Below are 22,593 nucleotides of genomic sequence, written 5' to 3'. Positions count from 1 at the left end.
AAATACAATCGACATTGACAGCATCCTACATCCCGTGCTCAACAATTACAAACGGCACTGACAGCATCCTATATACTGTGCACAACAATTACAGTCGACACTGACAGCATCCTACATCCTGTGCTCAACAATTACAAACAGCACTGGCAGCATCCTACATACCGTGCACAACAATTACAATCGACACTGACAGCATCCTACATCCCAGGCACAACAACTACAATTGGCACTGATAGCATCCTACACCCCGGACACAACAATGACAGTTGGCACTGACAGCATCCTACATCCTGGGCACAATTACAATTCACACTGATAGCATCCTACATCCTCTGCACAACAATTACAGTCAGCACTGATAGCATCCTACATCCCGGGCACAATAATTACAATCAACACTGACAACACCCTACATCCCGGGCACAGCAATTGCAATCAACACTGATAGCATCCTACATCCCGGGCACAACAATTACAATTGGCACTGATAGCATCCTACATTCCAGTCACAACAATTACAATCGACACTGATAGCATCCTACACCCTGGGCACAACAATTACAGTTCATAGGTTCATACTAGGCTATCTGCCCTAGGGCATTTATAAGCCTAGCCAGAATGTGTTTGGCTTTCGCCACCCATTTTAAATTTATTTTGCTATGCCCTTTTTCGAGGTTAGTATACTGTGCCTCTGTCTAACAGTGACACAGAAGTGATACCCGGGGTAAACCTATGATCTCCCATCCACTCATCAAGATTCCTCTTGAAGAGAGTCAATGAGGGACTCTGCCTAACTTGGACTGGGATTTTATTCCAGAGTGAAGGGAGCCTCTGGGTTATGAATCTGTCCCTCCAGCATGTCCTATTTATTTCAGTGCTGAGGTTCAAGTCTCAAGGCGTGGCTCGATGAGATTTGGATTTTCTGAGGTGCAGCATGTCCATTAATTCCGGGTTGGACATGGCTTTATATGTCAGGCACAGATCGCCTCTGAACAGGCGGTATGCCACTGAGTAGAGCTGGAGTTTCTTTAACCGGACAGCATATGGCATCTGTTTGAGCCCTTTGATCCTCTTGGTGAGGTATTTTTGAGGTCTTTCCAGTTGCTGCAGGTGTCTGGTAAGGTACATCCCAAAAGGGGCATTGTACTCAATTATGGGCCTGATGAGGGATGAGTAAAGAGGCACGATGACCTCCCCTGATTAGATGTGAATCCCTTCATGATTAGGTGGGCTATATAAAATGTTTTTCTAACCACTTTGGCCACGTGGTTGTCAAATGAGAGATTGCTATCAACTTGGGTCCCCAGGTCCCTAATTACTTCTTCTGTACTTAATGGATTACCACCTATATGGTAATTTGTGGGCACTTTGTTTTGCCAAAGGGATGACTATACACTTTTTGGCATTTAGCTTGAGGCCATGGCTCTGGCACCAGTTGTCTGTTTCTATGAGGCCCTTTTGGAGGATGCTTGTGTCGGCTGGAGAGTCGATTATGGCCCAGTTTGCAGTCATCTGTGAACTTGGTCAGCCACAGTCCTTCCGTGTTGGCCTGTACCTCCGAGAAATATATACCGAACAAGAGAGGTCCCAGGACTGAGCCTTGTGGGACACCACTTGTAACTGGTTTGGAGTCTGACATGGCTCCAGCAATTCTAACCATGTGGGTTCTGTCCTTGAGCCAGTTTGCAATCCATCTAGTGGCATAGGGGTTTATATTTAAGCTGGTGAGCTTATCTATAATGCCCGAGTGGGGTATTGTATCGAAGCTTTTGCGAGGTCCAGGTAGGCTGTGTGGACCACCTTCCCCTCGTCAATGGCCTTGGTGACTGTTTCAAAGAAATCAACCAGGTTTAAGAGGCAGGATCTGCCCTTAACAAAACCGAACTGGGTAGGATCCAGTGTTTGTAGGTCCCCAATATCTTTATTTATGAGGTCCATGATGATCCTTTCCATAGCTTTGCAGACCAAGCTAGTCAGGCTTATGGGGCGATAGTTTCCAGGATCCATTGAGGCACCACCTTTATGGAGAGGGACCACTGTTGCTGTACGCCACTCTTTGACCACATATCCTGTAGTAAGGCTGAGATTGAACAGTAGTTTTATGTTTGGGTTTAGCTCTTCTTGGAGTTCATGTAGGACGAGCCGGGACACCATCTGGTCCCATTGATGCTGTGTTTTTGCTTTGGAGAGGGCGGCTCTTACCTGAGCATCTGAGATGTCAGGGGCAGCACTCTGCAGGGATAGATATTAGCGCTTTTGGTGGGGAGGGGGGAAGTTTGCGCTGAACCTGTCAGCTAGGATGTTGGCAATGTCTGTGGGTTCGGTGTATTTTTTGTCATTTTGGACTAATTCTGAACATATCTGGGAATTACCACCCAGGTTCCTAACATAACTAAAGAAAGCCTTGTGATTATCCTTAGTGTCCTGTGCAATTTTTCTCTCGAAGCTGGCCTTGGACAATTTTATGTGTGCCCGTAGTTTTTTGCTAATACTGATCAGTGATGCCTTCCCTTTTTGGGATTTTGCTCTATCATTTAGTAGCTTCCTCCTTCTATTGTATAGTTTGTTTATGGCTGGGGTCCACCAGACAGGACGTCTGCCTTTGGAGGATTGACACTGATAGCATCCTACATCCAGGGCACAACAATTACAACTGGCACTGACAGCATCCTCCATCCCGGGCACAACAATTACAATTGGCACTGATAGCATCCTACATCCTGGGCACAAGAATTAAAATCAACACTGACAGCATCCTCCATCCCGGGCACAACAATTACAATTGGCACTGATAGCATCCTACATCCCGGGCACAACAATTAAAATCGACACTGACAGCATCCTACATCCTGGGCACAACAATTACAATTGGCACTGATAGCATCCTACATCCCAGGCCAACAATTACAATCGACACTGATAGGATCCTACATCCTCGGCACAACAATTGCAATTGACAGTGATAGCATCCTACATCCGGGCACAGCAATTAAAATCGACAATGACAGCATCCTACATCCTGGGCACAACAATTACAACTGGCACTGATAGCATCCTTCATCCCAGGCAGAACAATTACAATTGACACTGATAGCATCCTACATCCTGGGCACAACAGGTACAGTAAACACTGATAGAATATTACATCCCAGGCACAACAATTACAATTGACACTGACAGCATCCTACATCCTAGGCACAACAATTACAATTGACACTGATAGCATCCTACATCCTGGGCACAACAATTACAATCGGCACTGACAGCATCCTACATCCCGGGCACAACAATTACAATCGACACTGACAGCATCCTACATCCTGGGCACAACAATTACAACCGACACTGATAGCATCCTACATCCCAAGCACAACAATTACAACCGACACTGATAGCATCCTACATCCCAGGCACAACAATTGCAATTGGAACTGACAGCATCCTACATCCCTGGCAAAACAGTTACAATTGGCACTGATAGCACTCTACATCCCAGGCACAACAGTTACAATTGGCACTGACAGCATCCTACATCCCGGGCACAACAGTTACAATCGACATTGACAGCATCCTACATCCTGGGCACAACAATTACAATCGACACTGATAGCACCCTACATCCCGGGCACACAATTACAATCGACACTGATAGAATCCTACATCCCGGGCACAACAATTACAATCGACACTGATAGCATCCTACATCCCGGGCACAACAATTATTATTGGCACTGATAGCATCCTACATCCCGGGTGCAGTTACAATTGGCACTGATAGCATCCTACATCCCGGGTGCAGCAATTGCAATCGACACTAACAGCATCCTACATCCCGGGCACAACAATTACAATCGACACTGATAGCATCCTACATCCCGGGCACAACAATTATTATTGGCACTGATAGCATCCTACATCCCGGGCACAATTACAATTGGCACTGATAGCATCCTACATCCCGGGTGCAGCAATTGCAATCGACACTGACAGCGTCCTACATCCCGGGCACAACAATTACAAATGAAACTGATAGCATCCTACATCCTGGGCACAACAATTATAATTGGCACCGATAGCATCCTACATCCCAGGCACAACAATTACATTTGTCACTGATAGTATCCTACATCCCGGGCACAACAATTACAATCGACACTGACAGCATCCTACATCCTGGGCAGAACAATTACAATTGGCACTGATAGCACCCTACATCCCGGGCACAACAATTACAATCGACATTGACAGCATCCTACATCCCGGGCACAACAATTACAATTGACACTGACAGCATCCTACATCCCGGGCACAAAAATTACAATCGACACTGACAGCATCCTACATCCCTGGCACAACAATTACAATCGACACTGATAGCATCCCACATCCCGGGCACAACAATTACAACTGGCACTGACAGCATCCTACATCCCGGGCATAACAATTACAATCGACACTGATAGCATCCTACATCCATTGCACAACAATTACAATCGACACTGACAGCATCCTACATCTCGGGCACAACAATGACAATTGGCACTGACAGCATCCTACATCCCTGGCACAACAATTACAATCGACACTGACAGCATCCTACATCCCGGGCACAACAATTGCAATTGGCACTGACAGCATCCTACATCCCTGGCACAACAATTACAATCGACACTGACAGCATCTTACATCCCGGGCACAACAATTGCAATTGGCACTGATAGTATCCTATATCCTGGTCACAACAATTAGAGTTGGCACTGATAGCATCCTACATCTCAGGTATAATGATTACAATCGACACTGATACCATCCTACATCCCGGGCACAACAATTACAATCGACACTGATAGCATCCTACATCCTGGGCACAACAATTTCAGTTCACGCTGATAGTATCCTACATCCCGGGCACAACAATTACAATTCACACTGATAGCATCCTATATCCTGGGCACAAAAATTACAATTCCACTGATAGTATCCTACATTGTAGGCCAGATCAACACCTTAGCAGATTCTTTGAGCAGGGACATTTTGGACCTCAACAAATGAATTCTAAAAAGGAAACCTTCCTGGACCTTCTCCATCAATGGAGATGATCTGGTATAGACCCTTTTGCATCTCATCAAAGCAGACAGCTTCAAAGGTTCTGCTCAAGGACCCAACAGGCAGGGACATGGAGTGCAGATGTCTTTTCCTTCAAATGTACAGACTTTTTTCTCTGTATTTTCCCACCTTTTTCCCTGGTTCCCAGGCTACTGATAAACGTGAAGTCCAGCAGGCCAAGCGTTATACTCATAGCTCCCTTCTGGACAAGGCAGCATTGGGTCTTCCTCCTCTTGAACCTCAGTGAGGGGAGATATTACATTCTCCCACAAGTGATGGATCTACTCACCCAGCTAAAAGGGTCTGCCATTCATTCTCACCTGAGCACCCTAAAACTAAAAGCTTGGAGTATTGTTTCTGAACCCCAAATAATGCAAACTACTCTGCAGACGTGTTATCAATCTAGAGAGAGGCAAGAAAACTCAGTACCAGAAAATCATAGTTATGCAAATAAATAAGATTTTCTCTTTTGTGCAAGAACAGACATTAAGCCTTCACTGGCAAACATAGACCTAGTCTTAGAATACCTGTCAAGATTATTTTACCACGGACTGTTTTTTTCCATTATTAGGGTACATACTTTGGCTATCTGTGCTTGCCTTACCTGGTCCCTCACCCATCTATTCTCATCCCTACATACATTTTTTTCTTAAAGGGATCATACATCTTAGGCCCTCCAGGAGAAACCCTGTTTCTACCTGGGATTTAAACAATACCTTAGAGAAACTTACTTTGAGCCAGCACCTTCTGCTCCTCTAAAGTTGCCTTAGAAGACCACCCTACTCTTAGCCATCACTTAAGCGAGGCAAGTCTCATAGCTACAAGCCCTGATGTGCAAGGAATCTATCACTGTATTCTATACGGACAGGGTAACCACTTCGAATTAACCTCTCCTTCATGCCCAGAGTAGTGTCAGAGCTCTCCTTAAATCAAGTTATGCATTTGCCAGAGTTCTTCCCTAACCCACAGAATAAAGCCAAGTGAATTCTGCACTCCCTGGATGTACACCAACATATCAGGTATTATGTGGACAGGACTAAAATCCCTAATAGACTGGAGAATGAAAAGAAGGCAGACTAGGTCCAAACAAGCTGTCTGTAAAAAGATAGCCAACTCTGTCACTTTCTGTTATGCCATAATGGTAAGCCAGTACAAACTCAGGTCAAGGCCCATCCCGCTAGACACAGTGCAGCCACCACTAGCTTTCTTAAACGTGTTCCTACACAGGCTATTGTGGAAGCTGTCACATGGACATCTGTCCACACTTTTACTAAATATGATCATTTAGCCACTACCTCCAGAGCTAGGGTAGGGTTTGCAACTGCTGGCTTACAAATCCTGCATTCCCAAGGGACAACAGACAGCCCCCCCAACTAGCAGCTTTGAGGGCCCTCCAAAGGATTAGTGCTGCAACATTGACTACAAGGAACAGAGCACACTTGTGTCATGCTTACCATAAGTGTAGATGATTGAGTAGAGCAGTGTTGTAGTACAAATCCCCAACATCCTGCTCCTCTGGCTGCTGCCCTGTCTTGGCCTCTGTCCCATACCAGGGGGAGGGAGGTGGGAAAAGTTTCAGTTGGGTAGTTCTTATCCACCATCATCCCATATTTTTACTTATTACACATAGCTGCTACCCACACCTATCCCTGTCAAAAAAGTCTTTGGACATATGGAAGGTTTGTGCTGTCCTCAGACATCAGACTGCTGCTCAGTGTCTAGAAAGACCTGAAGATTGCTTGGGATGGTAAAATAGCCCCAGAAATTGGGCTGGTTGTGGGCTTCTACATGGCAGAAAGACTCAAGGATCTTTACTGTAAAACTGACCTACTCAAGCATCTACAATTTTGGCAAGTGTGACACAGCTTTACTTTAAGCACTTGTCAGTGCAGTTTGTGTTGACTCTGTGAGGTGCAGACAGTTTAAATAATAGAAGGAATTTCTGAATCTGTTTTGGGGCTAAGGAAGGGACAAGGAGAGTTAGGCAAACAACTACCACATTATTGCAGTGGGGGTGTTCTGAACCAGGAGAACAGAATGGGGTTCTTACTGTGTCTTAGAAGTAATTAAGTGTTGTTTCTTGACCCATACTCAGTTACTCTAATTCACGATCTGGCTGTTAGTGCAGAACATTACAGCTACGAGCGTTTATTGAGCTGCAGAACATTACAGCTACGAGCGTTTATTGAGCTGCAGAACATTACAGCTACAAGCGTTTATTGAGCTGCTTCTTGTAGTCCAGAGCCGTAGTCCGTCAGCCTGTGATTGCCTACTGTTTCACTTAACCAGAAAGTGCTTCCCATGTGAGTCTGAAAAGACCCATGTGAGTCACTGCTCTTTCCTGTTTAACAAATGAAATAAAATACATAATGCTAGTCTTCACAGCATCTTAGTATAAGCCATTAAAAGTATCTTAAAACTATAAGTAAAAAGGTCACAGCTGATGAAAAATGTTTCTGCCTGACTGCAGATGTGGCTTGGATGGACTTCTAACCAAGATTTTAAGAGTTCACAAAATATTCTTTGCCAATTCCATATAGCATGTCATCATTTCTTCTGTTTCATCAAGGCCTTTTGTAGAATTGCAGAAATACACTTTGTTATGTCTGGTCCCTAAGCCACCCAAACCAGTGGATAACAACATTGCCCCATGTCACTTATGTCACATTACCCCAACTACTGGAAACAATGAATGATACCCACCTGAAGGAGCATCTGCTGACCAATGGGCCTAACTGATGAACACTAGGTTCTAATCTGACCACAGAAGTAGGGTGGTCAGTGTGAGGCTGTCATGTTACCTTTGAAAATTCTATGTGTAAGAGTGTGAATCACCGGGGATCTCACAGAGCATTAGTCGTTAACGTAAGTCAAATGGTTCACTGTGTGCCCCCTTACATTCCTTCTGAAGGAGCCTCACAAGTGCTGTCTACAAATAAAAGTAGTGTTTGGCAAGCTAAGTGCCTGAACTCCAAAAACATTTAAAATAAAGGCACTCATAGAATGAAAAATTAAACCAGGAAATAAGTGTACAGCAGCAAGAAACTGCAGAAGTGCTAAATAAACTGTAAACCTTATAAAACTTAAAACTTTTTATTAAGCTGATAACTCAAACTACTAGCTCTTGTTTTGGGACAGAGTTCAAGTTATTTGCTAATCTAATTGACTGAAAACATTTTTATTATGTCCCTAATTTGGCTAACTGTGCACTCCAGCTGTCTGCAGTACAGTACATAGGTCTGTATTGGCTGTCCTCTTCTTTTTTATCCACATTTTGGAAATGTACTTTTATGTGTCCTCAGCAATCCCCAGCACCTGTCTTATGCAATCTTTGTACTGTGCACAACTGTTTTTCTGCACATTTGTACTCGCTGATTTTTCAAAATCTAAAGAGATGTTTGCTGTACACACACACACACCAGATGCACATTCGTAGTCACTGTTTTTTAAAGCCTAAGACAATGTTATTTGCTATATACAAACACACACACACACACAAACACACACACCAGATGCACATTCATAGTCACTGTTTTTCAAAGTCTAAAGCGATGTTATTTACACACACACACACCAGATGCACATTCGTCGTCACTGTTTTTTTGAAGTCTAAGGTGATGTTATTTCCTGTATCACAGACACACCAGATGCACATTCGTAGTCACTGTTTTTTCGAAGTTTAAGGTGATGTTATTTGCTGTACACACACACACACACGCACACACACACCAGATGCACATTCGTAGTCACTGTTTTTTCGAAGTCTAAGACAATGTTATTTGCTGTGCACACAACAGATGCACATTCATAGTCACTGTTTCTTCGAAATAAGTCTAAGGTGGTGTTATTTGCTGTACACACACACACACCAGATGCACATTCATGGTCACTGTTTTTTCGAAGTCTAAGACGATGTTATTTGCTGTGCACACGCCAGATGCACATTCATAGTCACCGTTTTTTCAAAGTCTGAGGCGGTTATTTGCTGTACATACACACACACACACACACACACCAGATGCACATTCATAGTCACTGTTTTTTCGAAATAAGTCCGAGGCGATGTTATTTGCTGTATACACACACACACACACACACACACACACACACACACACACACACACACACACACACACACCAGATGCACATTCATAGTCACTGTTTTTTTAAAGTCTAAGGCAATGTTATTTGCTGCACACACACACACACACACACACACACACACACACACACACACACACACACACACACACACACACACACACACACACACACCAGATTCATAGTCACTATTTTTTAAAATAAGTCTAAGGCGATGTTATTTGCTGTACACACACACACACACACACACACACACACACACACACACACACACACACACACACACACACCAGATGTCAACTCTAACTGCTTGGATGTAAAGTCACTTTTTTCCTTTCAAACGTCAGTTGCAGTTACCAGTCTGCACTGGCTGTGTAGAGGGATAGAACTCTGTGTATGGCTCAGGTGACCTGGGTTGAATCAGTAGATCTGGCACTTGATGGCACAGGAAGAGGGTTTGGGCATGTAAGGGAAGTACGTGTGCCCTGGGGCACATGAGCATTAATTGGATTTCCGTAGTGGAGGCAGAGAAATATGCCACAAGATATTTTCTGTGGGTGGGTGAAGCATCCTTTTGCCCTCAGCCTCCCATGGAAGTGAGGAGGGGTGGTGCATCGCTGACACACATTGCACATCCCACCCAAGGGCTGTTTCTTGGTGCGTATAGAGGGGTGGAGTTTAATTGTAAAAAGCACCCCTGATAACTGCCTTAATGATGGCCTCTTCCAGCCAACTCTTGTCCCGATGAGGATGAGCAAACGTGCCGATTGGCCGGTGAGGAGGATAATGATCACCAGGCAGCACGAGCAAAGAATTAATTGGCGTCTGCTGCTTGTTTCCGCTACCAGGGAAATGACTTGATGCTCACTGGTCTTCACCTATCACTTTGTCTACCTTCAAATAGGTTTAAGGCCACAGCTAAAGGGATTTGTGGGCCTTGTTAAACCTCTTAACAACCCCCAGAGCAGAGCAACCTTTAACTTCAGTGTTCATCCCTGTAAACAATGGTGCCTCATCTTGTTTAACACATCAGGTTTCTTCAAGACGTGTTAAGCTGGCACTACTGCTTCATGTTTTTTGTCACCAGTCATCACAACCTATTCGGTGCACATTCTACAGCACTTTTCTTTCCTGTTCAGCTCTACTGTTTATCAAGTCCTTTTTCTTGACCACTGATCCACGCTCGCAAGTGACCTGTGTTTTACAACCCTTAAAAAAGCTGTTTATTCTTTAACCTCTTAGCTGTTTTTCTGACCACCACCAATTGCAAACTTTCCAGTGGTAGCAAAACCTTTTTTCTGCAGTGTTTTTTGATTCTAGAACTAGGCATGTATACAAAATCAGAAGCATCCATCTTTTTCCTACATTATGTCATAACTGAAGTCCCGACTACAGGAAAAAGCCAAATGCAGATGTTGTTGAGACCCCTCCTGAGCATGCCTTGTGTAGCACTTGTTTGCATTATTACACGTATTTGACATGGCTCATTCAAACCTGGTAGTTATGTTTTGAATATTCACTGTTTTGCATTAATATTATTGTTTTGCATTAATTTGTTGTACCTCGACTGAATTACTGCCTGTTTCCTGACAACAATGTATTCTTCTGCTGTAGTTCTGCATTCTACTTTTGTTTTATAGCTGGATTAGGGCTGGAGAGAGTACCTTCTACGAGTCAGTGCATCAGTGTGGTTAATCAAGAAATAAACAACAAAAATAATAAATCCGCACTGTATGCATGTATATCTTTTTGGACAGAAATGTTGGTTCTTACCTGTTGCCATGAGCTTATTCCCTATTGTGGGCTGTGAGACATGGGTACCATCATAATAGGTAGAAGGATATTTTAGCATGCCATGGTCAATTGCTCCCACCTGTGGGTGACTGACATAGGGCCATCTAATTCTGGATGCTTCCATTTTCTCAACATACCACCTCCCGTTACCTCCTCCTGCTCCTGCAACAACCCTAGTTTTAACCACAGGGTGCTTTTGGCATCAGCATGTCCCTTCCCCACAACCATTCAGTGAGACACTGACTATATTCTTTTCCCTTTGGCTGTGTAACATCATTGTGACATGCGGGCTACTCTTCGGACCCCAGTGAGTGTTACCATTGCCGTTCCCTGAGAGTATTGGCCCAGACTTTATGCAATTACATCTAATTAGTTTGCAGGAGAGCATGCTTTGAGAGTGGTTACTGTGGTATTCCCTGATGTTTCAAGAGTCAGTGAGACTCTGCTTTCAGCAAGATATTACAGATTGGTGTCAATGACTCGAGTGAGTAAATACACCAGCAATCTCTGTTATCTCTTTAGCTATTTATTTATCTGTTTGCTTCAAGACATTTTCTGCAACCTTCACATTAAACTGACACATAAATTTGGATAAGATAATAGTAGCATAAAGATATGCAGGTAGAACCACACCAACATTTGTAATGTCCTGACTGTGGATGATCTCTTACTACAAATAAAGTGCCACACTGCCTGTTTTCGTCTTTTTCCTCTACTGTCTTTCTCTGGAGATAGAGTTCTCTACTCTGTCATAGCTAGCTGCCCTTTCATACCTCACAACATACCCCCTTTCCCCCCCGCACTAGTGTGTTCTCCTTCACCATGACCTGGCAGACATAAATGGTGGGGCTGCATGCCATCTTCTGGTGATTGCTGTCCTGCACCATTAAAGAAACCTCATAAGTGATCTTGTTGCAGGTTTGAGTGCTGCAGTCAGCTTGGCCAAGATAATAAGAAATGCAAAATGATGGGGATATGATAAAACTGAGACAAAGCAACTAGATATACTGATATTTTTACAGAAATGTATTATTATATCAGCGTGCCATGTGTGTGTTTGTTGGGTGAGTATTTGTACCTGTTCTCTTGTAGCAGTTCAAGTGAATAAAGTTCTTTCTTCTGACTTTTTTTGTCAGCATGGTTCACTCACATAACAAACATTATCTGGAAATAAATTATTTTGTAAAATACTGGATATTACCTCTCAACCTCTTAGGGCAGGAAGTCTGGAAAAAACGAAAATAGTTGGGGGGGACAAAGGCCCAACAATTGGGATACATTTAAAATATTGGTCTTGGGAAAGCCGAAAGATGATGATGATGATGATGATAAAGCTAGAAAATTGATAAAATAACAAGGTATGCATTTTTCTGGGGGATATAAAGTCTGAAATTCAAATGTGTGTCATTGTTTGGTGACTTCATTCCTCAATGATTTGCCAAAAAGCTACAAATTTTATGAGGACAGATCAAACATATAGGACATTAATCTGGACATTTGCAAAAATCTGGACAGTTGAAAGGTATGATTGGACACTGATAAAACAAAAAGCCCTTTTATTTAAGATGCTATCTCAGCACAAAAGGCCAGTTAACTGCAGAACAGTAAAAATAATTATGACCTTTTGTTGAATTGAAGTTTTGATAGAAGTTATGTTGCTGTTCTGCACTTTGGACTAGTTACTTTATTTTTACCTTTCACATCATCTCCTCTTTAGGGTTTGTAATTACGGCGCCCTAACAAAAAATGTCAGACTTATCATTGCTTCATGCTTTGGGTGAGGCACTGGGAGTGGGGGGGGGGGGGGTCCTTTAAGAAGTATTGTCACAGAAATACTTATTTCTTCAGTGGTGTATAGTAAGTGTTTGTGTGGCAAACAATGCTGTGTCTAATTGCTATATAGATCAGATTTTTGCCTGAGCGTAAGTAGTGTCTGAGCCTTTCAGTCTACAGTAAAAAGGGAACAAAGCTGATTAGTGTTCACTTGTCTGTTGGCTAAAGCAGAAATGTCAGGAGTAATCATTGCCACACAGATCTGAAGAGGTGTGCAGTGTAGGTCATGGGGTGTGGCTCTAGGGATTATTGGTTATAATGTCACTAATAAGGCGGGGCTTGGAGGTAGCTGTGCAGTGCATGCATTTCTTCTGATAGCTGCTTCTGTTAGTGTAACTTGTGAGGCATTCCAAACCATGAAAAGGAAGTTTCACTGAGATTCAAAGGTAAAATCAAGTTATTTCAGGAATGTTTAGAATGAAATTCAACATTTTTATTGCTTGCTTGTTACTAGACAACAGGTTGAAAGTTAGCAAACTGCACCACTGAAGCTGGAAGCTGTTTACAGCTGGGAACCTTAAGTAAGATAAGGTTGGATTCTGTGTGAAAATGTATGGCAAGTGTAAAAGGCATGGCAGATGATCCGTGTTAACTTTCATTTTAGCTCTGTTCTGCATGTGTAAGATGTAACTGATTTAAGAAATGTGTTGTGTATATAACTTGGGTGCTTGTACTGGAAACGTGAGCACACTGCTCCTGTTCTTTTCTGCACCTGAAAATGTTTAATTGTGATTGATTCAGAAAAGAGTTGTCCGGTGTGTGTACTAGTGCTGTAAGTTTGCATAGTGTCTTTTGTAAACATTTTGAGCCTTTCAGTAAAGTATATATGGAAAAAAATGTGTTCTAACTAAAACTGCATTAGAATGCCGTTAATGTGTTTAAATTAATTGTTTGTGTGTTCTCAAAAAAAGGTTGGGTGGTGCATGTTTTAACTTGTTTTGCCGTGTGGATAGGGCTTTGTTTTCTAAGCTCATGTTTTCCCTTGGGGAAAAGTTTGTTTGTTTCCAGTGTGCTAAATATTTCTGCACTATTTCCGTTTCTTAGTATTGAGAAACAATAATCCTCTAGTGTTGTGTCAAAATTTAGCATACTTAGAAGTAAAAACGTGGTGTAAAACTGTCCAGTACCTGTGTGTTAAGCAGTCACGTGTATTTTTCTAGCTCTCATGGCTTGAAACCTAGAACAAAAGTTAACTGAGATTTAAGTAAAGTAAGACCATGTTTTTTTTTTTTTTTGGTGACCCAGAAGTAAAATATGATTTTTAGGTTTTTTTACCTGCCGTTTTGAATGATAAATTATTTCCTTAGAAAGGCCAGCATTTGGAAGGTTGACTTCCCTGCTAAGAGTTGTTTGGAGTCTGGTGGTGTTCCTTTGCTGCATGTTACCTCTAGGATGTGTTGTGTGCCCACTCCTGTCACCTTGGTTGACTGTAGTGATAGTAAACACGCCATGTGGAAATTCCTGACTACCTGTACTGGCCTTGTAAGGCTCTGACAAACATTGCTTTTCCATGCCTTTGACACAGAGGGAGGTAAATAGTTCTGTGGGTGTGGGAGGATGGCTTAATGGTTAAGGTGTTTACCTTACAGACGCAAGGTGCAGGGTTTGATTCTCACGTGGGATAATTGGCTAGGCTTGAAATGGCTCACAAGGGCAGTTAGCCTAGTTCTAACCTATGAACCTGTGGCCACTTGCTGATGTCACATAATAAAACTTCAAAGGGAGACTTCTTAGAATCCAGTCTACCTTCCTTTTTCTGTCTGTGTTATTTAGCTTACTTCTAATCCACTTTCTGTAGCTTACTTTTTCTATGTTTGTGGTATTCACTTTTTCATCAGGATGACTGGTACCTTGGTCAGCTTTCACTTTTTTTTTTCTAAAGTTGAATTGAAGCTGTGTAGGTCTCGCTCTCTTGAGATAAAAAAAAAAAAAAAAAATCAGTTTTTTTTTTTTTTTTTTTTTTCTTTCGGTAAGTTATGCTTTGCTTTTTCTTTACAGTCTGAGAGAGGCCATGTAGAATGTCAGTGGCTTACCATGTCCTGGAGATGCTGAATGTTTCTTTACAGCCGTCTCCTAGTGTACAGGTTATAGCTGTTTGCTTTAAATCATTCCTGAATAACTTCTCGTTCTGTTGTGTCCTTCCTTTCCCCTACCACATCTTCATTTGCCCCATGTTTGTCACTCTTTTTCTTAATCATGTGGGACTAGGACATGTTTATACAGAGGGTTCATGGGTTAGTACTAGGCTAACTGCCTTGTAGGCCATTTTAAGCCTAGCCAATTATCCCACGTGAGAATCAATCCCTGCACCTTTATGTCTGCAAGATAATCACCTGAACCATTATGCCAACCTCCCACCCTTGTGATGTAACTGTCCTTCTCCAGGTTATGTAGTGCCTTCACTTGTTTTAACTTTCTGTAATCTGTGTTCTTCCTCTTACTGAAGTTTGTATTGTCTACCCTCTATGAGAAAGTATCCGTGGCTATATATTCCCCTGCTTCATTGCACATTTCTTATCTGTTGTAAAAATTCTTGTACACAAATAATGTTTTTCTGCTGTGATTTTACTGTAGCGAAGTTTTGTCATACCTGGAATTTCATCCATATGTTTTAAGCATCTGGTTTCTGTCTCCACATCCTACCTGTTTTCCCCATACAGATATGCACATGCATTGACTGTTATGGTCAGTTTGTGGACCGATGTATAATTTAGACATATGGCCCACTTAAGCTTGGGCATCCATTTTATGAACTCTAGGGCCAAGACCCCATTCCAAAGCTTTATGATAAAGATTTAAGACAGATTCTTTCAGCCAGTCAAGGAAATGTTTTCACTAAGCTTGCATAGTAGTCTATGAATTTACTTAAAAGTAATATTACAACTGTAGCCCTTAAATCCCCTTTCCTTAATAGAAAGGAGATGTCAAAACTGAAACTTGTAGCTGTGAATGCAATACATTTTTAGTAGATGGAACAGAAACAGCTCTTTCCAGTGAGGGCTCTGTGTCCTCCTCCATTTGCACCCCTTATGTGGGGGTGCTCTCACATTATGGGGGTGAAGCCTCTGTATGGCATGGGGGGTCAAAAATGTTTTAGTTTTGCTTAAAGCGTTGTGATTTTTCACTATTGCATTTAAATATAAATACATATTGCAGGTAGTGCAGTTGTGTGAACCAAAGATTTTCTAAACTAAACCTGTACTTTCTTGCTATTAAAATAATGACTGTTTAAAAATCTAGCAATACAAAAATTCCTTACCGTTCAGCAAAGGAAAATACCTTTGATTTTTATACTGGTTTTAGAAGTCAAGATAAATTGCCTGCAGATAATTGCAAAGTAATGTTGATAAAACGGCTGAGAATATATAAGTTAATTGAAATGCCAAAACTGTGTAAACATTAAATGGTTTGCATTTGCTGACATCCATTTGTTTGCATACCCAGTGTGAGCCATAATCTCTTGTGTATCTCCCTTGAATTGCCTAAATTACTTTATTGTGAAAAATTAGATTTTCATGCGTAGCTGTGTAAAGTAGGAGAGGGTTTTTGAGGAGCCCATGTTTTATACCGGACCATGCATGCAAAACTCTCTGCAACTTCAGTACTACCCTAGACAGATCTCTCCTTGGAGAAGTGCTGTTGTCTTTAGCTTGTCTTAACTACTTAAGCATAAATGTGTATTAAGCTAAAGGACTGTGTCAGAAAAGTTCATCACATTTATTAACTTTATTTTTCTTTTTAAGTTTTATTAACTTTTGTTTTCGTTTTAAAAAAATTTGTAATAAATGTAGAGCTTTTGCAACAAATATATTCAGTACTACTATTGGGAATTGGGGAATAGACAGGAGCATTAGAAGAGACTGTGTGGGCACATTTTTACTGAAATTTCAAATGTTTTGCGCGTAGGCTTAAAGATCTTGCTTGCATGTGTGAAGACACTATGTTGGGCTGGAGCAGCCGAGTGGCATCTATCCTGCTGTAGTGATATCTCTGGCAGATGTGTTCTGTTTATATTCTACAAGGATTACTCAAAATTCCCACAGACTAACGACATTAAGGAAATTTAATTTATAATGGTGAGCTAGGTTTGCTTAAAAAAATAGTTAATTGTGCTAGCATTAAATCGTAATGTGCACGTAGTTTATGTGGGTATTTATTAGGATTTGATGAGACCGTTATAATAATTAATTTCATAAATATTTTAGGTTGCATTGCATGAAGCAGTTTAAAACTTGCGTCTGAAGAGCAGTACGTTTACTTTGGCTTTCCTGGGTCAAACCTGTGCATCACCCAGTACACTGTTCCATATATATTGCTGAGGACATCTAGAAAGTTTTCACTCTGGCCACTTTACATCCAGCACACACACTGCATCAAATGTCTGCCCAGGAAATAAAAAAAATCTGCTGAGGGGCTGTACATGGTTATTGCATGTTTGCTGTTTTTCCTTCTGTTAAATGCACACAAATGTGGCCTACAGAACAAGGTATGCTAGCCTCCTGAATGCCAGTATCCTCAGTTGCTTAGTGGCTGCAGGTTTCCTTGGAGATACTGATTGCCCATCAGGAGTTACTGCAGACTTTCTAGAACATCTGAGCTCCGTAGTGGATGTCTTGCTGCATCACTGATTGCCTTTTAGGTGATTTGGAGACTGCTACATTCCATCCCCTCTCATTAAATCACTGAGGAAGAAGTCCTTAGCCCACCTTTTCTCCCATGCTAAGCTTGCAAAACTGTTACACTTTTCTTATGGAGCAGAATGAAGCCTGCTGCACTTGTTCAGTTTGTGATTGCCTATGGACTGTGGACTACTCTGTTTTGTAGCTGAGTCATATGCTGCAGCTCTGATGTTCTTATTTAATGAATTTTTCCCCTTTCAATTTTGCAAAGGCTGTGGTTAGTACAAGTTTTGCATTTCGTACACCTCTGCTAACGGACAGTTGTGTGGTGATAATGATGTGTTGGTGTTGTTCTGCTGTCATAGTTACAGAAAACCAAAGTCAGGAAGTTTTTAAGCTGCAGCGTGAGCTGAGGTTGTGTAAAGCTAATGGTTGCATCATCCTCTTGTTGTGCAAAAAAACAGTAACGACTCTGTTATGCCAAACTTGCCTGTTCTTGATGTGGCCATGGCCTAACCCTGACCTGCTCCTGAACGGTGTACAGAAGGCCTTTGGGTGGGGATGGGGATGCTGTTCAGTGTTATTCATGTCTTTTAGCTTCCTCACTCACTCTGTACTCTCATTTGCAAACGAGACCCACGGAAGAAAGAAGATAATAGTATTTGTTGTATTTGCTTTGTTTTAGGGAATCAAGTCATCAGAGAGGGAGAGAGAGAGATTGGGAGAGAGAAGTGAAGAAGAACAACGTATTTCTGTTACTCACGCTATACACTTTTGAGCACAAGTCTCTTTAATTGCCCTTCCAAGCTTTTATTCTGTGAATGGGGGATTAACTAATCGCACTTTTCATTTTCAGTGTCCATTGTCTTGAGTTATTCTATTAGACAAAATCGCTGTGTATTGAAAACCTTATTCTAGTACTGGTTTGAGCATTATAACAAGAATAAAGATGTGCAAAATAGTTGGCCTGGCTTGGTTTTCAGACTTCACAGCTTGTAGCATTGTATAAGAATAGGGACTGATGCAAGAAGGAATTTGACTATTCTGTGGGAGCTTTTTTTAACAGTACTAAAGCATTTTTATCTAAGATTTTTAGTAATGTTTTTCTTGAGTTCAGTGTATTGGTTAGAACTATTTTCTTTCAAACTACAAGCATATGGTCCATGTTTTGCCTTTTATCATCCGCTGAAAGCTCAGAACCAGAGTAGCAATGTCTTTCTCTTCCATGCTGGTAATCGTGGACGGTGGATTTATGCTGTCACTGTCTGGTCTTTCTCATTATTGGTTCAACTAAGTAAAATACTTCCTTGTCCTGTTGTATATCACATTGTCCTCTTTCTGAGCCTGCCATGTTGCCTGATTAAAACACTGCTTGCATATCCCACTATACCTGCCCTTGTTCCAGCTCTCTATAAACCTTTTTCCTTTTTTGACCCCTTTTTTCTATAGCCCTAAGCCTTTAGTAAGCTAAAAATTTAAATTGGCTTGCAACTTGCTTCCTGCCAATAAAACTATAAAGATGCAAGTAGATTATGTATTTTGTTGACCAAGTTAGATTTTTCTGGAATCCATTGACATGACTTTGTGACTTTGAATGGGGTGCTAATCCAGACCAGTTTTCTGGGTAACCCTTGGAAGGAGCACATTTGTTTGAGGGAGAGAGTACAGAGTATCACGGGGTAAGAGTGAAATAGCAAATTACCAATTTGCCCTACCCCCTATAGTAAAACTCGCATAACTTTTTTTTATTTGTACTTGGGAGCACAAGCAGTTGATACTAGATCATTAACTTTCATTAGCCATCAGACAATAGGTACTTATTAGTTGTAGTATGATGCTGATGATGAAGGTGTTACATTGTCCATTTGTGAATTTGGGATATGGAATTGTTGGCTGTGTTTAAACAGCAATGCTCATGTCACAACATCCGAGAACTTGGATTTGCTGCATTTTTGAACAGATGAGGCCTGTTTCTGTTGTATTCAGGATAGAATGGTGTAAGAGAGTAATGATGTGGGCAAGGATAGAATGGTGTAAGAGAGTGATGATGTGGGCAGGATAGAATGGTGTAAGAGTAATGATGTGGGCAGGATAGAATGGTGTAAGAGAGTAATGATGTGGGTATGGATAGAATGGTGTAAGAGAGTAATGATGTGGGTAAGGATATAATGGTGTAAGAGAGTAATGATGTGGGTAAGGATGTAATGGTGTAAGAGAGTAATGATGTGGGTAAGGATAGAATGGTGTAAGATAGTAATGATGTGGGTAAGGATAGAATGGTGTAAGAGAGTAATGATGTGGGTAAGGATAGAATGGTGTAAGAGAGTAATGATGTGGGTAAGGCTAGAATGGTGTAAGAGAGTAATGATGTGGGTAAGGATAGAATGGTGTAAGAGAGTAATGATGTGGGTAAGGATAGAATGGTATAAGAGAGTAATGATGTGGGCAGGATAGAATGGTATAAGAGAGTAATGATGTGGGCAGGATAGAATGGTGTAAGAGAGTAATGATGTGGGTAAGGATAGAATGGTGTAAGAGAGTAATGATGTGGGTAAGGATAGAATGGTGTAAGAGAGTAATGATGTGGGTAAGGATAGAATGGTGTAAGAGAGTAATGACGTGGGTAAGGATAGAATGGTGTAAGAGAGTAATGACGTGGGCAAGGATAGAATGGTGCAAGAGTAATGACGTGGGCAAGGATAGAATGGTGTAAGAGTAATGATGTGGGCAAGGATAGAATGGTGTAAGAGAGTCTCTAGCCTGACTCTACCACTAAGCTGTTGGGTATTATAATTGACAATAACCTCACTTTTTTTGATAATCACATTAACAACACTATTAAAACTGTAAATAGAAAACTCTGCTCCTTTATATAGAATTAAAACCTTTTTAACTCCACAGGCCAAGATCACACTTGCTCACTCTCCTCTTATTTCTACTCTTCTTTATGCTTCATCCATATACACTAACCTAAAGAAAAATAACCTCACTAAAGTAGCAAATGCATACAATAGCATTGCTAGATTTGCCACCGGAAACCCATTTAGAACTCATCACTGTCAGAATCTACAACAACTAGACTGGCTAATTACTCTCCCAACTTACCTTTGTTCATAGGATATTTTACCAACCAAAAAATACCCCTATACTTTCTGACCTTATTTTTCCCTATTCTAGCCTAAATTCTTTACGCTCCTCTAATAAACTTCTTATGAAGTTAAGTAAGTCCAATAACATAGCAGGTGACTTGCTCTTCTCCAACACCATAGGTAAATACTGGAATCTTCTACCTACCACTCTAACTTCTACCTAGTCTTCCTTCCTCTTTAAACAAAAGCTCAAACAACATCTAAAAACACTCTGGCTATGCCCATGCATCAATCCTGACTAATCTTATGATTCTACTAATTACTCTTCTCTTAATCACCCTCTCTCTACTCTCCTTGAGTAGACATTCTCTAAAACACCCTTGTTAATTAGCCTCTCCTATGAATTAATATAGAACTCTCTATGGTTTATACTTACTTAATCAATTATACTCTTCATGAATCTTTTACTAAAGTATAACTCCCCTATCTTGTACTGTAAAGAAAATTGGAGTAAGTGTCCTTCCAAATATATATTTTCAACTAGTATAATCTAGATTAAACCTCATTTCTGTTTGTATTTTACTAACTACTTATTTTCTTTATGTAAATGACTTGTTTGTATTAACTTCAATGTGGAGCTTTTCTCCCCGGGCCTCTGCTGAAAATGAAAATGTATCCAGTTGGACTAGCCCAGTAAACAAATGTAAAATAAATAAGAGAGTAATGATGTGGGCAGGATAGAATGGTGTAAGAGAGGAATGATGTGGGCAGGATAGAATGGTGTAAGAGAGGAATGATGTGGGCAGGATAGAATGGTGTAAGAGAGGAATGATGTGGGCAGGATAGAATGGTGTAAGAGAGGAATGATGTGGGCAGGATAGAATGGTGTAAGAGAGGAATGATGTGGGCAGGATAGAATGGTGTAAGAGAGGAATGATGTGGGCAGGATAGAATGGTGTAAGAGAGGAATGATGTGGGCAGGATAGAATGGTGTAAGAGAGGAATGATGTGGGCAGGATAGAATGGTGTAAGAGAGGAATGATGTGGGCAGGATAGAGTGGTGTAAGAGAGGAATGATGTGGGCAGGATAGAGTGGTGTAAGAGAGGAATGATGTGGGCAGGATAGAGTGGTGTAAGAGAGGAATGATGTGGGCAGGATAGAGTGGTGTAAGAGAGGAATGATGTGGGCAGGATAGAGTGGTGTAAGAGAGGAATGATGTGGGCAGGATAGAGTGGTGTAAGAGAGGAATGATGTGGGCAGGATAGAGTGGTGTAAGAGAGGAATGATGTGGGCAGGATAGAGTGGTGTAAGAGAGGAATGATGTGGGCAGGATAGAGTGGTGTAAGAGAGGAATGATGTGGGCAGGATAGAGTGGTGTAAGAGAGGAATGATGTGGGCAGGATAGAGTGGTGTAAGAGAGGAATGATGTGGGCAGGATAGAGTGGTGTAAGAGAGGAATGATGTGGGCAGGATAGAGTGGTGTAAGAGAGGAATGATGTGGGCAGGATAGAGTGGTGTAAGAGAGGAATGATGTGGGCAGGATAGAGTGGTGTAAGAGAGGAATGATGTGGGCAGGATAGAGTGGTGTAAGAGAGGAATGATGTGGGCAGGATAGAGTGGTGTAAGAGAGGAATGATGTGGGCAGGATAGAGTGGTGTAAGAGAGGAATGATGTGGGCAGGATAGAGTGGTGTAAGAGAGGAATGATGTGGGCAGGATAGAGTGGTGTAAGAGAGGAATGATGTGGGCAGGATAGAGTGGTGTAAGAGAGGAATGATGTGGGCAGGATAGAGTGGTGTAAGAGAGGAATGATGTGGGCAGGATAGAGTGGTGTAAGAGAGGAATGATGTGGGCAGGATAGAGTGGTGTAAGAGAGGAATGATGTGGGCAGGATAGAGTGGTGTAAGAGAGGAATGATGTGGGCAGGATAGAGTGGTGTAAGAGAGGAATGATGTGGGCAGGATAGAGTGGTGTAAGAGAGGAATGATGTGGGCAGGATAGAGTGGTGTAAGAGAGGAATGATGTGGGCAGGATAGAGTGGTGTAAGAGAG

The 22,593-nt window shown here is 41.6% G+C and overlaps 1 protein-coding gene across 3 annotated transcripts in view; it reads left to right on the top strand.

Annotated features, from left to right (window-relative positions):
* The window catches only part of COBLL1 (cordon-bleu WH2 repeat protein like 1), a 1,696,088-nt gene that overhangs the window by 587,888 nt on the left and 1,085,607 nt on the right, over window positions 1-22,593 (top strand). Inside the window, exon 1 of one of the 3 annotated variants that reach the window (XM_044074829.1) lies at window positions 13,117-13,220. The exons of the other annotated variants lie outside the window; for them this stretch is intronic. The gene's annotated coding sequence lies outside the window, so the exon portion shown is untranslated. Of the gene's footprint in view, window positions 1-13,116; window positions 13,221-22,593 lie in introns of those variants that run through there. 3 annotated transcript variants of the gene reach the window in all.

The sequence above is a fragment of the Protopterus annectens genome, chromosome 6.part0, assembly GCF_019279795.1.
Source record: "Protopterus annectens isolate FY-2018-M chromosome 6.part0, PAN1.0, whole genome shotgun sequence".
Taxonomy (NCBI): domain Eukaryota; kingdom Metazoa; phylum Chordata; order Ceratodontiformes; family Protopteridae; genus Protopterus; species Protopterus annectens.
This window is presented reverse-complemented; position numbering and strand designations above follow the sequence as displayed.